The 13,440-nt window shown below is 31.9% G+C and overlaps 3 long non-coding RNA genes across 3 annotated transcripts in view; all 3 read left to right on the top strand.

Moving 5' to 3' along the window:
- The window catches only part of LOC126704414 (uncharacterized), a 65,706-nt gene extending 55,588 nt beyond the window's left edge, over nt 1-10,118 (top strand). Inside the window, exons 2-4 of the long non-coding RNA XR_007648178.1 lie at nt 8,540-8,634; nt 9,016-9,100; nt 9,227-10,118. This is a non-coding gene — a long non-coding RNA (uncharacterized LOC126704414). The remainder of the gene's footprint in view (nt 1-8,539; nt 8,635-9,015; nt 9,101-9,226) is intronic.
- LOC126704415 (uncharacterized) lies at nt 126-5,541 on the top strand. Its single transcript, XR_007648179.1, has 6 exons — nt 126-258; nt 1,305-1,400; nt 1,875-2,111; nt 2,756-2,895; nt 3,661-3,730; nt 5,137-5,541. It is a non-coding gene; the product is annotated as an uncharacterized LOC126704415 (long non-coding RNA).
- Nucleotides 10,119-10,184: 66 nt separating the features above from the next.
- Nucleotides 10,185-11,787, top strand: LOC126704413 (uncharacterized). The gene is made up of 2 exons (XR_007648177.1): nt 10,185-10,419; nt 11,269-11,787. It is a non-coding gene; the product is annotated as an uncharacterized LOC126704413 (long non-coding RNA).
- Nucleotides 11,788-13,440: the final 1,653 nt, after the last annotated feature.

Here is a 13,440-nt window from a genome sequence, read left to right as displayed (position 1 = left end):
AATTATGTGATCCCCGGTCCTACTAGCGCAAGCAAAATTAAAATTAAAATTCCAAATAGCACTGAAGGTGTTGATGGTTCTAATATGTCTATATATGGTTTTTACCTTTTGAAGGCGGTGTTGCAAAGATTTTGAAGACTAACTCAAAAAGATGGCAAGAAGTTTGCATTTGGAAGAATAATTAACTTGATGACAACTTCTTTCTCAAAAAAAAAAAAAAAAAAAAACTTGATGACAACTGATGCCCAGGCACTTCTGGTTTTCTCTCTTACCATTTGCTTCATAATTGGTCATTTACAAAACCTAATTCAGTTCAATGCTGAGTAAGTCTATTCATATTACCCTATATCCTCTTCTATTCTCTTATATTTGTAATGGGTGAGAGAATTGCCGGTATGAATACTTAATTGGATGCCACTGTGTATCAAAAAAAAAAAAATTTTGGATGCCATTGAAGAAATATATAAATGCTGCAATTTGGTTTAATGGCTTTCGAAATTAATACTAGAAATTAATCTCACCAACCACCATGGCCATCCTTGAAAAACTCCACTCTTCTTCAATCTTTGAAATTTTCTGCAATCGTTTGCGAAAAGTAACTAAAAGCATAATATAATTAAAAATTTTGTGAATGCTGTCATTTGGCTTGGTTCTTTTTAAATTTTTTTCTCTGCAAATTATCACAAACACTTAAAAAGTTGCTAAAAGTATAGTAATCAAATTTTTTCCTGATCATTAGGAATTGTCTTGCTTCTTTTCAAATTTCTGTTTACCAGCCTATTTTCTTTCATCAAATTATTACCTATTAATTTTTCAAAATTGAAAATTTCTGGAAATTTGGAAATTTTAAATATTGGATTCATCACTATTGGAGCCTGAAGTCCACATGCTAATTCTTGGCCTCTGTATTTCTTGAAACCTTCACTTATTGTTGTCAAATAGCTTCACCTGGTTTCTTGAACTGATACTGTAATAGTTCATGGATCTATTCTTGGCAATAGATTTTGTTGATTTGGGTTGAGTAATAATTGCTATATTTATAAGGGCGAATTTATTGTTGGAAAATAGAGTTGCGCTGTATAAGAATGAGAAACTTAAGTGGGTGAATGTCTTGCTGATTTTTGTTTTCATGTTTGGATTTGGAGGTCAGTTTTATTGGCCCATAAAGTTATGTGATTCCCTGTTCTACTAGTGTAAGCAAAGTTTAGCTCACTTTCTTATAAAGTTTTAAACAACACTAATTCCACTGAAGGTGTTTTATTATTCCAATATATTTCTATTTATATTATTTTTACCTTTTGAAGGGACCTGCCAAAATTATAATTTAAGGCTAACTCATGAAGCTCAGAAGATGTTTGTGTCTGGGAAAAATAACTAACTTGATTATAACTGATGCCAAGGTACTTAAATATGTTTTCTCTTTACCATTTGGGATTTGTATTTATAATTTAATTCAAACTAGTGTGTGTGTCTATATATATATTATAGAGTCACTGCGTTTTGTAGCCAGTATGCATATCTACAAAAACAAAACTTTTAGTCTATGTAAAGGCATGCAATTTCAACTCCATATGTGTTCATATGTAACCAAAACAATGTATAGATTGAGTCCAGTCAGATTGATGAATTGTAGTTTGACACCTCTTAATAAAAAAGTTATTGATAGATTTAGCTTGAACAGTGCGGAATGTCCTTCGCTTTGACGCTTTTAGTTGCTGACATGGATATAACAAACTAACTAAAATTTCAAAGAACTAAAAAAGCTAGGATGTTAAAAAGCTAATATTATTACAAAACTAACAACACATGGATCCTCATTATTCAAAGAACTAAAAGATTATTCAATAAGTTAAATATCTTGCCTCAATACGCAGGTACTAGCATGTCTATTTTGTTCAGATGGAGGAAAATTTTTTTCATGGAGCTTTAACCCACTTTCAAGCCAATTGAAGAGCTGAAATTCTGTCATTTCCCTAAATTAATGGAAAAATGTGCAAAGGGGAGCAGTGCCAAATGGTCTAGGATTTCCCACAGTCCAAATATCTATTTTGATGAATGTATTAAACACGAAGCAGTTTAAAGATCATGTACATTATTAAGATGGATGACTTGTAAGTTTTCTCCGACCTCATCCTCCTTTCTCCTTTCCTAAAACTTTGGAGTATTTTCATAATTTTCCAAATTTCTTCCTTTGTCTCTTCAGTTTCCCCAAATATTTTTGTTTTTGGCTATCTTATAAATCAACGAATTTGTTGCCTCAATGTGCAGCCACTAGGGACATGTATATAATGTTCAGGCGAAGGAAAGATTTAATTAATTTAGGGATTTTTTTTCTAGTGCCAAGATAATGGAAGTATATAAGATTGTTAAGTTTTCTTAAATCCTCTCTTCTCTTCTAATATATGAAGTACTAATTCAATCCAATAAGTATATATCATTCATGCCACAATTATCCACTCTTTCCTCTCACTTTTCCTACGACATTTTCTAACTTTTTACTTAGTATATGTTCCATCTTGATATTTTGATATTTTTAGTTTTCACATGTTGATACCATTGTATCAATGTTGTAAGCCACAAGTAGCACTTGGTTCCAATGCAATTGTTTCATTGAAGTGAGTTCTTTCAATCTCATCTTCTTCTCATTTGATTTCTTTCTTTCACAACCCTATTATGAATCCTTTCTTTTCAGTTCTTTTTCTTACTTTCAATTTTGTTTGCCGTTTACTAAATTTGTTGTTCATATACTTTACAGATTTTGGTTATCCTTCATTTCCAAAGTAGTCGCCATGTACTTCAGGAAAGGGAAAGAGTGGTCCAGGATTCACCCTATTCCAAATATCCAGAAAAACTTTTGGTTCCTATTCTAAGCTAGCTTAAAATAAACTAAAATTGGTATTTTCTCTCAAATGTCCTTTTTCTTAACTTGTCACTTTGGAATAAACTAGTTTTTCTTTTTTTTTACTTACCATATTTCTTGTTCCCTTATTTTATTGAGATATCACTTTTATTTTGTTCAAACTTGTATTTTAATGTAGTGCAAGTGTGCAACATATTTTGCTGTATAGTGTATCTAGACTTTCAAATTTTTGTTTCATTCAATCCCTTTAGTTTGTTTCTTATTAGTTTTATGTATAAAATTCTCTTCTACCTGTTACCATTGCATTGACTTAACTGTAATGTTTTGACTTGTCCATTCTCTAATAAGTAGGCTTTTTATTTGCACAAATTTTAAAGGTCAGTATCATGTTCACCCATATGAGAGAAAATGTTGAATATATGACTATGGTCTCTAACATTGTCTTTAAGTGAACCTAGAATTTTAAATTCCATCATAGTTTGTTAACGTCATGAATTGTTTTGATGCTATTTTCAAACTTGAGAAGTAATTGATGACATAAATAATTTTAATGTTTTTTGTTATGGTTTCCTAACATGAAGCTTTCATGCCGGTGACTTCAACAGCTTACTGGATTATAAGTAGACACCTGTAGTTAGTCTTTTTACTTGTTGGTTGTCATCAAAAAGTATTTAACTAAAAATTATTTGCACACCTCTCTATTAGAAAATTTAAAAATACCAACTTTGATTGAGATTTTCCATCTATTCTGGGTTTTTTTTTTCCCCCATTAACCTTTACATTATTGTCTTTCTCAACAGGTGACATTCTGATAGTTTCTCTAGATCAAGCAAATGGTCTGAGGATAGTTCTCAATATCTTAAGCATAAGGTGATGGATCTTTCTGTATTAACTAACACAAATTGGATATTATTCACTAGTTTTTTAATACAATATGGTTTTGTGACTGTATGAAGGAGTGGTAAATTAAAGTACTCTATGTTTAGCTACTTATAGTGAATATGGATATAAGTAGTTTAAGCTACCACGGTGTTGATACATTCTGATGACTTCCATTAACGGTTGAGAAAAGGCACCAATATCATTGTTTCTGGTTTATTTTAACACAATAGTTTAGTGAGAAACTTTCTCCTGAAACTAGATAAATGCATGACTCTACTGGTTTCTTGATATATATTAGATTTTAACAAATAGGTAAGTTGTAAACACTTGTGAATGAGTTGGATGTCTTTGGTTGTTGAGGATACTAACCAAAAAGATTGCATAGGTTCTACTTGGTGTAACGCTTTTGAAACATTAGACAATTAATGACTAACCATGTCCTTCTATGACCAGAAACTTTAGTTCTGCTAATTACAGATTCATCTTTTCATCAATTGTAGTTAGTCCTTTGCATGAGATAAAATTAGATGAAAGAGCCTTGGAGATTAAGGCCTCTATTTGGATCTTCTCAAGCTTGCTTTGAGCATACTTTTTTTCCCCTTATAATTATATTGTTGTCATGTGTTGGCTTTTGAGACAATATCTATTGTTTCCAACTGTAGGAATAATTTATTATAATTGCAAGCCAAGGGCATTCACCCCTGATAGGCTAAATAGTTTATACTCAGATGCATCTTCAACCTCTTCATCACACTTGAGTTTCTTACCAACAACACCCAATTAAAATCTCTCACTTGGTTGGGGATTCTTTTGTAATATAAAAGGAAAAGTAAAAGAAACAGTCTCCTCTCTAGTCAATTACATGTCAATAATGAAAAATAGGCTATTATATATGTGGATGGCCTAATCTTTTGTCTCCTCTTCATCTACTTGAACACACTACACTAACATATTTGAAAATCATAGAACCAAATATTTGGAATATCTTCTATGGTAACTAGAGAACTTATTGTTTATACATGAGCTATACATTTGCAAGAAGCCACAATATCTACTTATGGTGTAACAAGCGCATTGCGTGAAAAAATACCAGTGATCTTTCATTGTCCCAATCAGAGGTCATGTAGTTTAGTTAGAAAGGGTCTAATTTCCATGTTCCTTTGATTAAGATAAACCTTTGATACATCTTGTTCTAAGGTTAAAATCATTTAAAACCGGAATGCTCTCTCAAATTTTAGCTCTATTTTATTGTGGTTCTCCCATTATGGTTGGATTTCTTTTTGCATATCAAATATCTCTCAGAAACTAAGTTTTTAGGATTTCATTTGAATTATTGCATTTACTTATGTTTTCATATTCTTTGTTAATATTCAACTCTGATCTGTATGTTACAGTTGCACTGCCTTCATTGAAAATTTTGCGATACTAAAGTTGCTGTGTATGGGAGAGAAGGATTCTAGAAAAAATTTCTACAAAACCAGATACGTTCAAGCCAAAATTGGAAGTTGTTTCAACTCCAATTTTGATGAAATTTCCTAATGAAGAGAGCTTCATGTTGACTGGTGACTGGTGTTGTTACTTGAAATTCGTCTTCATTTGCTCAAATGCTAAAGCCCACTTGGTGGGATCTTTTCTTCTTTTTATTGTCGGTATCTTAGCGTGATGAATATTTGTTGTAATCCAAGAATGACATGTTTTTGTTGTCTTTGTAGCTGATAGTGTTTGTTTTAGAGAAGATTGTTGTAAACTCATATTCCATAGTGGAAGATTTTACTGGATTAGGTCCCGTGGTTTTTTCCTTCTCATTGAAGGGTTTTCCACGTAAAAATTTGGCGTCTTGATTATGGATTGTTGCTGAATTTCTTATTATATTTGTTATTGTGCTTTGCTAATTTATTTGAAATATCCATTAAATTTGCACAAAGAAAGAAAAAGGAAATAATTCTGTGTTGCATTAATTGGATATCATTATCCATATGCGGTATAGGAAATATTTTTCAACCAAATGCAAGAGGGAATTTTTTTTTAAAATTTCTTACTGCCATCACTTCAATGTCACCCCTCTATGCCTTCATTTGGATTTTGAGTTACCATTTTTTTTGCGTTTGAAAGATAAACTTATAAAAGCCATTATGTAGGCAACTGAGGACTCGTGTTATCATAATGCATACTTCTTGGTGAAGTGAACCTAGTGGGAATCATCATAGTTTGTGACTTTGTTCCATTTCCATCTGAATAAGGACACAAACTTTGCCCTCGTTTCATTCTTTCTTTCTTTATCAGTTCAACGTCGCCAAACTGATGGCAATCAAGGCAAAGAGGTTTGCTAGGGGGTGTTTTATTTTTTTGCTGTATAACATTTAAAACGGGCCAAAGCCCACCAGCCTATTCACATTGAGAAATTTAGGCTTGATAGAAGATCAATCCATTGAAGCTCTTGAAGTGGATCTTGAAAACAAGTTTATTGGAGGTGGTCCTTTAGATAGAGGCTGTGTCAGTTGGAACTTGGAAGACACTAGTGCTGAGGTTGTCAACTCAATAACTTGCATCAAAGTTGGCTATCCAGGATGTTACTTAATACTTCTTTGAAATGAAGAAGAAAAAAAAAAGTAGGACTATCTAGGAAGTCTAGAGGTTGTGTATGAGATGTGTTTGCCAATTCCACAGTTCCTTTTCATCATAGATGAGTAGAGGAGAAGGGTGGCAATCTTAATCCTGAATATTTCTTATCCCTCCATGCTAACAATTTCATTGCACTGCACTGCACCTATAGAGTTGCACATTAGAAACCTTTGAAAAAGAGTACAAGGGTTTTTTTTTTTTTCTTTAAAATTTTTTGGGTCATGCAAAATGTCCTATGCAATGTACATATGATATTTAAGTTACTTCATATTTCGTACTTCTATAAACCTCTCTAGCTATCTTGTACGTTAATGTATGGTTTTCCCTTTGGATTTTGGTTGTAGAGATTATATATTTTCCACTGTTGGTTTAAAGCAGTTGCAAATATAATTTTGTCATATGCACTGCAGTAATTGATTTTCATAACTTGTGAATCAGGTCCTGCACATGGATAGGCATGAGCATATGTTGTTCAGTTCCTATTTCTGCTGTCATTTGAGATTTGTTGAAGTCTGTAATTGTGTGTAGCTTCTTTATTTGTTAAAATCCCATAGTTTTCAGAACTGGACCGGACCGGGAGGTCAGACCGTGAAAACCGGAAACCGGGATGAAAATCGGTTTTTTAAGCCTAAAGAACCGGATTTTTTGTTAATTCCGTGAACCGCTAAAACCGGGGTTGGACCGCATGAACCGGTGAGAATTAGCAATTTTTTTTTTTTACAGTTTTATTCTACTTAATTAAATTATCCATCTTTTACAAGGAATAAAAAAAATTATAATTAAAATCCTTCGAAGATATTCAAATTTACTTCAAAAATTAATCATAAATTTTAATGTTTTCATGGTTATTATTTTACTTTATTAACTTTCTTATTTAATTATTAAATATATGCTTGAAAATCATTAAATTTCCCTCACATATATAGATATATTGTCAATTTTGCTAGTTTTATAAATTTAATATCTATATTTAGGCTTTAATTAATTATTAAATTAATTATGATGTCATCACGGTTCGACCCCAGTTCAACCTCGGTTCGACCTCAAAAACCTTGAACCTCTCCCTTTTACGGTTCAATGAACGGTCCGGATCTGAAAACCTTATAAAATCCATCTATATCTTCACTCCTTTAATTATTTTTATTTCAAGCTCTGGAAGAGGTTCATAGGAAATGATAAACCTCAAGCACATTTGGGCTCTAGTAGGAATAATAACGTGGACATAATACCTAAATTGTGTGTTTACTTTCTTTTGTCTTTTCTTTCTCTCATATTGTTTAGTACACCACCAGTGGCCATAATTCTTCTCTGTTTCAACTTTCAATTCTTCTAATATATTGACTAATTCTCATTTGGCTAGTTTATGATGGCAAATGGCACTATTGTTCGTGTCATTATTCATACAGATTACAGATGTTATTAAGTATTTTTGCTTCAAAGCTGTTGATGGTAGTGTAGTTAGATGTGGCAAAACGGGCAGGGCGGGGCGGTCAATCAGGTTGGGTAAGGTAGACCCGTATTTTTCACATGATTCTTTTTTAAAACATGTTTTTACCATTTAATAAGTCATGTAGTAAGTTATTTAGTGTGAAATGTATTTCTTTAAATTCATAACCCATATTAAGAAAGAGCTCAACTCAACATATTGATATTTAGTAATTTTGAAATATATAAATGTTGCAATTTGGTTTAATGTCTTTTGAAATAAATAGTTGACATTAATCTCACCAACCACTGTGGCAACACTTGAAAAATTCTACTCTTCTTCTTCAAAATTCGAAATCATCTGCAATCATTTGCGAAAAGTCACTAAAAGCATAATGTAATTAAATTTTTTGTGATTGCTGCCATTTGGCTTGGGTCTACTTAAATTTTTGTTTCTACAAATTATCACAAACACTTAAAAAGTTGCCAAAAGTATAGTAATTAAATTTTTTTTTTTCTGATTTTTAGCAATTGTCTTGCTTCTTTTCAAATTTTTGTTTACTATATTTTTAAGGGCAAATTTATTGTTGGAAAATAGAGTTGAGTTTTACTGGTCCATGAAGTTATGTGATTCCCTGTTCTACTAGTGCAAGCAAAGTTTAACTCACTTTCGTATAAAGTTTCAGACAGCACTGAAGGTGTTTAATCATTCTAATATATTTCTATTTATGTTTTTTTTACCTTTTGAAGGAACCTGCCAAAATTAGAATTTTAAGGCTAACTTGTGAAGCTCAGAAGATGTTTGTGTCTGGGAAATAACCAACTTGATTAGAACTGATGCCAAGGTACTTAAGTAGGTTTTCTCTTTTACCAGTTGGGATTTGTATATATAATTTAATTCAAACTGGTGTTTTACTAGTTACCTTTGAATAAGCAATGCTTGTCTTTAGAGTGTTGTCTTTATCTCTTGATACCAACATGAACGTAAATTAAGATTTAAGGAGGAGGTTTTATTTTTTAATTTCTAAATTTCTCCGTCATACTGGCAATTAAGACTAAAATGAATATTTGTCTCAAAAAAAATAAAAACTAAAATGAATATTTAGTGTTAAGAAATTGTGGATTTGGTGGATTAATTAAGAAATATGAATTGTAGTTTTTCCATCTCTCATGAGTTTTTCCATCTCTCATGAGTCATGAACCATGAAAGAATTTTGTGCTGCCAGGAACAACAGAACTGAAAATACAGAGCTCTTCTAGAGAGAGAGAGAGAGAGAGAGAGATAACGTGCCCCTTTTATTCTCATCTCTGGTGAGTTTCAATTACATCCTGAGACTGGTTGCTTCTTTGTTCTTCCTATTTTATAATTATTTTTTATCTTTTTCATTTTTGATTTAGATATGAATATATTGTTCCTCTTTTCATTGTTGGTTTTAGATCTTCCTTCACATCCACTGCTGTTAATCTACTGATCACGGACTACTACTTTTTCAATTCTCTTTCTCTTATTCTTCCCAACATTGACTGCATCAACCTAGCTGCAAGCTACTCCTAATGTAGTAAGTTCTCTTGGCCTCTTTGACACGTCTCTATGATATTGACTTTTTTTTTTTTTTTTTTTTTTTGGTTGAAAAAATAGTTTATTAACTCAACCAAAGGAGATAGCATTTAGCAGGTTCAAACCACTGCCAAAACAGAAAATTAAAAAGTGAAATTAACAACACAAACTTTGTTCTTTAAAAAGTACGAAGTTTTAAAACAAGGACAATACAAATGAACACTCATTTGAAGGAATCTTTTCTCAGTTGCACAACCCTATCTTTAGCTTGGTAGGTGAGAGTCGAGAGAGGAGTGAAGTATTTATGGGTGGGTTTGGAAGAATTCTTCCATTTGAAACATTCGAATTCCTCTGAGAGTATCACAAGTTCATTACTTGTTTGCCAACAATTATCAAGTTCCAGAAGAGGTGGGGTGGGACAAAAATCGTTATTTTTTTCCCTACAATTATCAATTTCAAATGATGTTATTTTTTGTTTATTATATGGAAATAAAATCTAATAATTCAAATTATAGACAAATATCAACATTTCTATTGGCAAATAGGAGGTTATGCCATGGTTCCTTACATCGATTGGATACAAATATTAGATAAAAAAATTTCAAGATTATAATATAAGGTACGTGTTTAATATGTTTAATTTCAAGATTTTTGTACAAATATGATACAGAAAACGTTTAGTACGTGTTCAATATGTTTAAGTATAAAAAGCTTGTATTTTTCAGAGTATTTTTTATTTTTATGGCAAATGGGAGTTTTATTTAAAATATATATATATATATATATACACATGTACGATATGCGATATAGTATGCGTACTTTACTAACTATAGATATATGCTTATTTGCACAAATGCATGTATTACAGAACCATGCAAGAATCCGTAAGTCAATGCTTGAGTATCATTCGTCTGTCTTAACTTTCTCTGCTATAGGAGATAAAAGGAGCAACAAAACCAACATATATCTGATGGCATAAATACACTATGACAATGGCTCTACTTGACTGCATGCAAAGATATGGTGACAATACTAAAAACTCCTACCAGTCCCTCTTTGAAGCTTCTCCAAGGTAATTCCAATCATGCCATCATGGTTTAAGCATCCTACAAAAACTAGTTCTTTTACTTTACCAACAACAACACAATAAAAATCTCGCACTTGGGAGAAATTCTCTTGTAATATAAAAGGAAAAGTAAAAGAATCTGTCTTCTCTCTAGTCAACTACATGTCAATAGTGAAAAATAGGCTATTATATATGTGGATGGCCTAATCTTTTATCTCCTCTTCATCTACTTGAACACACTATACTAACATTTTTGAAAATCACATAACCAAATAGTGAGAATATCTTCTACAGTAACTGGAGAACCAATCATTCATACATGAGCTATACATTTGCAAGAAGCCACAATATCTGCTTATGTTGTAACTGGCTCATTGCGTTAACAAATACCAATGATCTTTCATTGTCCCAATCAGAGGTCATGTAGTTTAGCACAAAAGGGTCTATGATTTCCATGTTCCTTTGATTAAGATAAACCTTTGATACATCTTGTTCTAAGGTCAAAATCATTTAAAACTGGTATGTTCTCTCAAACCTCTTGTTAGTTGTTTCGCTTTGAAGTTGACTAACTATTCATGATTTGTTCTCTACTCAGTTTATTCCTGGGTTAATGATATCCAAAGAGTTTTATGTCAAATCATTCATTCATATTCATTTAACATATTTTACTGCATAGCTTTGTGTATCTTCAAATTTTAGCTCTATTTTATTGTGGTTCTTCCATGATGGTTGGATTTCTTTTTGTATATCAAATATTTCTCAGAAATTAAGTTTTTAGGATTTCATTTGAATTATCACATCCACTTATGTTTTCATATTCTTTATTAATATTCAATTCTGATCTGCTTGTTACAGTTGTGCTATCTTCGTTGAAAATTTTGTAGTACTAAAGTTGCTGTGTATGAGACAAGAAAATTTTAGAGAAATTTTCTACAAAACCAGATACTTTCAAGCCAAAATCAAATTCAAATCCAATTTTGATGGAATTTCTTAATGAAGAGAGTTTCGTGTTGATTGGTGATTGGTGTTACTTGAAATTCCTCTCCGTTTGCTTGGAGCTAAAGCCCACGTGGTGGGATCTTTTCTTCTTTTTACTGTTGGTATTTTAGTGTGATAAATATTTGCTGTAATCCAAGAACAGCTTGTTTTTGTTGTATCGGTAGCTGGCATTTGTTCTAGAGAAGATTGTTGTAAACCCATATTTTATAGTGAAAGATTTTACTAGACTAGGTCCTGTGGTTTTTCCCTTCTCATTGAAGGGTTTTCCACATAAAAATTTGGTGTCTTGATTATGGATTGTTGCTGAATTTTTTTATTTATATTTGTTATTGTGCTTTGCTAATTTATCTGAAATATCCATTAAATTTGTACAAAGAGGGAAAAAGGAAATAATTCTGTGTTGAGTTAATTGGCTATTACAATGCATATGTGGTATAGAAAATATTTTTCAACCAAATGCAAGAGGAAACTTCACTTCAATGTCACCCCTCCGTGCTTCCATTTGAATTTTGAGTTATCATTTTGTTTGCATTTGAAAGATAAACTTATAAAAGGATCATTAGAACTTTTGGCTGCCATGATGTAGGCAACTGAACTCTGTGTTATCATAATGCATGCTTCTTGGTGAAGTGAGCCTAGTGGGAATCATCATGGTTTGTGACTTTGTTCCATTTCCATCTGAATAAGGACACATACTTTGCCCTCATTTCATTCCTTCTTTCTTTATCAGTTCATTGATTTTTGTTTTTAATTACCTGCATATGGGGACTTATTCTTATTGCTTGTAGGTTTCTGAGAAAGAGCTTGCACTACACGCATCTTTTGACTTATTATTTGTAGATAATCTGACTGAAATGAGGCATGAAAAAAAAAAAAAACAGTTAAATCTCATGGCACTATATACAAGATGCAAAAATGGAAAAAGATCTCTGATGGTTTTTTTTACTCTAGAAGTAGACATACACACCCATGTACGTATGGATCATGATAATATTTATAGCTGATTCATAAATCTTTTTCTCAAACTTTATAGCTGATTTCTTGACTAGATTTTTCTCTAGGAAAAGTTTAGCAGTTAGTTTTTCAGATTTTTTTTTCCCCTTTTTGAATTCGAATTATAGGTTAGCATATTTTATCAATATCAGTTTATTTGTAATCCAATTGAGAAGCATCATTTGCATTTAATAAATGAGAATTGAAGCCTAATCCTTTTTTTTAAGTTTATTTGTAATCCAATTGAGAAGCATTATTTGCATTTAATAAATGAGAATTGAAGCCTAATCCTTTTTTTTTTTTTCTTTTTTTTTTGAGAATTGAAGAAGGATCCAAAAAAATAACTTGTTTGGATAAAAGGGTCAAGGGCTTGGATTCAGCTAAATCAACCACCAAAAAAAAAAAAAAAAAACCCTCAAGTGGGCTTGGGGTGTGTACTTCACTTGGGTATGGATTATGGATTATGGACAATGGACTTGACATGACAAATTGATAGATAGCCTATGGGAGAAAGAGCCGTTTCTCAATTTGGGCTTTGGTTACAATGCAATCCAATCCCTTCCACTCTCACGTTTACCGGGTCACACATAAGCCACGGCCTTCATACCGTTTGGAAACTTGCCATCAATCATGCGGACCGTTTTGTCCAAAAATGCTGGGATTCATGGTTCGAAATTGAGGAGGATGGAGAAAAGAGATGAAAGTCAAAGAGTGTAACTCGTACACAAGGATTCTACTGGTACCATCCAAAAACTTTTTTTTTTCTTTTTTTGGGTTTTTAAGATGGTTTTGTCAAATGGGTATGCCGATTTTGTTTAAAAGATGTGATTTTTTTCTGCTGGGTTTTGGTTCTTTCTTGTATTAACTTTGTATTTCTATTATAATTTATAATGGGTCCTATGAACATGAAAATGACTTGGTTGAGTTATAAGTTTATGTTTGTATCAATATTATTGTGCCTTATAATATGGCAGAAATGTGAAAATTGCACACATTCAAATTGTACTATGGATGGAATGTGATTTGTTTGGTTGT

This window comes from Quercus robur, chromosome 10, assembly GCF_932294415.1.
Source record: "Quercus robur chromosome 10, dhQueRobu3.1, whole genome shotgun sequence".
NCBI classification, from domain to species: domain Eukaryota; kingdom Viridiplantae; phylum Streptophyta; class Magnoliopsida; order Fagales; family Fagaceae; genus Quercus; species Quercus robur.
Note: the sequence above shows the minus strand (reverse complement) of the source record. Positions and strands in the feature narration are given on the sequence as shown.